The sequence below is a fragment of the Hippocampus comes genome, unplaced genomic scaffold (genome assembly GCF_001891065.2).
Source record: "Hippocampus comes isolate QL1 unplaced genomic scaffold, H_comes_QL1_v1.1 scaffold296, whole genome shotgun sequence".
NCBI lineage: Eukaryota > Metazoa > Chordata > Actinopteri > Syngnathiformes > Syngnathidae > Hippocampus > Hippocampus comes.
This window is the reverse complement of record NW_017804975.1, coordinates 366,507-368,754: the sequence shown is the minus strand read 5'-3', so window position 1 is coordinate 368,754 and position 2,248 is coordinate 366,507. Positions and strand designations below refer to the sequence as shown.

The window sequence follows — 2,248 nt, the reverse complement described above, 5'->3', positions numbered from 1 at the left end:
CGGACGAACGTTTCCTCGAAGGCTTTACTTGTCATCATGCTAAAAACGCCCACGGGACGCTTCGTAGTCCTCAATGGCCATAGTTAGCTCTCGAAGGCTAAAAACCTTACGCTAACTGGAGCGCTTCTCTCTCATTAGCGCGCCAGTTAGCGTAAGGTTTTTAGCCTTCGAGAGCTAACTATGGCCATCGAGGACTACGAAGCGTCCCATGGGTGTTCTTAGCATGATAACAAGTAAAGCATTCGAGGAAACGTTCGTTTATTTGAATGTCCGTCGAGCCATAAGCAATTTACTCTGAGCAGCTAATCGGATGCTACGGATCTAGCTTCAGTATCTGCACACATAGACAGTGAGGTCCCTCTTGGCCAATCGGAGGCCAGGATGATGCTCGGTAAGCCAATGGCAGAGCAGCTATGAGTATGTTGAGTACAGGAAACTCGCAGCTGTGACCGAAATAAACATCGTTCACCATGTAAACCAGTGTGGTGGTTGCTGTTGCCTTTTTTCGAACGAAGCAGTAGAGGTCGCTGTTGGATAAGACTTCGTTGAAGTGAATGTCTTCGCGAGGCTGGAGCAGAGAAAATGATTTCGTATAACGCAACAGGGGGTTTTCGTCGTATGGGGGGCAGGAGAATGGGAATTGTGCTAATGCATGAAGATTTTTTTCACATAAGGGGGTATTTTCGCCCATGTAGGTTTCGTTCTAGAGGAGTTTCACTGTATATGTGATTTTTCTACCATTTTCACACAGATGCAGCATTCTTCGACCTTTTCTTATTCTGTTTACAAAAAATATGAACTGTATATAAAGAATACATGTACAATTAATCTGAATGAATACTCTGAAATAATCCGTTTAAATGAAAAAGTGAAAGAGCATTCACTTCTTACATTCAACATTAATCAAAATCATTACTTTCACACCTATAGCAAGCCAACATGCCCAAGAAGTAATTATTTGTCAATAAGGAATGAAGAAACGCACCCACGGCCACCCTTCTAGAAATCTTCTGTCTACCGCCTTACTGTAACCAACCTTCCTGAAAGTAGCTGCACGAGGAAAATAGATGGCAAATTGAAAAGACGGATCATATGAATGATAACATAAGAGTCCAGAACAAACTCAAAAGAAATTATAGGGTACATCAGTGATAGATCGCACCATCCGTCATCGTTCTAGCGAAAAGTGGACATCATGGGAGGCGAGCAAGCAGGACACCACTGTTACTTGCAGCGGGAGATATAGTACCATCATTATTTTGTTTTGGCATGCTTCGTAAATTTGTATTTTAAAATTATTCTGGTGAGCTGCAATGAAAAAGCAATGTCTGATTTTCATTGGTTAACTTTCATTAAAAGGAGGTGTTCCTACCCACAATTTTATCCAGGTTTGTAGGTCTCTCTCTAGCTCTCTTGCCTGCAAACACTGTCTACCCTCATCATCCTTCTGCCAGTCTGTTATCATAAAAAGACAGTGATTGACTGGCAGCCCTGATGTGGACAAGCACAATTGAAAATTGATGAATGATAAAATAAACAGAAACAAGACCAGTATTTCTCGAGTTATTGACGATTATTTTACATTTAATTTTTTTCCGGATGTAGACAGGAGCACGTGTTGACGTACCTTTTCTTCTTTTGTGTTTCACAAGCTGATCCTTCTGGAACTGGACGGTGCTATTCCGGCAGTGCGTGTTTGTTTGTCTGTTAAGAGGTTTACAACCAGGAGTGAAAAAAGTATTTGGCGGTCCTTCTCCTCCTGAGCGACATTATGATCTGCACCTCCTGTGACAAAGTGCTAAATCTGACAGACGCACGAGCACAAACCATATGAGGCAACGACAGATTAAGACCGAGCGGCACTCTCCAGTTGCACACACTCAGTGGACACAAACAAACACACTTGTGAACTCTCCATTTGAGTCACGCCACCCTTATACATGCGCACACACACATACTAGCGCTTACTTTACCACCAGTGGAATATCAGCCCAGACTGACCGAGAGGGAACCCCTTTATGGTCATTTTAATTAAACACACAGCCCAGTGTACCAGGGGTTAGCACGTCGGCCTCACAGTGCAGAGGTGCAGGATTTGATTCCGGGCTTTGGCCTTCCTGTGTGGAGTTTGCATGTTCTCCGTGTCTGCGTGGGTATTCTCCGGGTACTCCGGTTTCCTCCCACATTTCAAAAACATACGTGGCAGGTTAATAGAACACTCTCAATTGTCCCTAGGTGTGAGTGTGCG

General features: G+C 43.6%; 1 long non-coding RNA gene across 1 annotated transcript in view; it reads right to left on the bottom strand.

The window, feature by feature from the left end:
- LOC109529323 (uncharacterized) overlaps positions 1-1,883 on the bottom strand; it is a 5,296-nt gene extending 3,413 nt beyond the window's left edge. Inside the window, exons 1-2 of the long non-coding RNA XR_002170819.1 lie at positions 1,628-1,883; positions 1,373-1,491 (exon numbers count right to left, since the gene is read on the bottom strand). This is a non-coding gene — a long non-coding RNA (uncharacterized LOC109529323). The remainder of the gene's footprint in view (positions 1-1,372; positions 1,492-1,627) is intronic.
- Between the last annotated feature and the right edge of the window lie 365 nt (positions 1,884-2,248).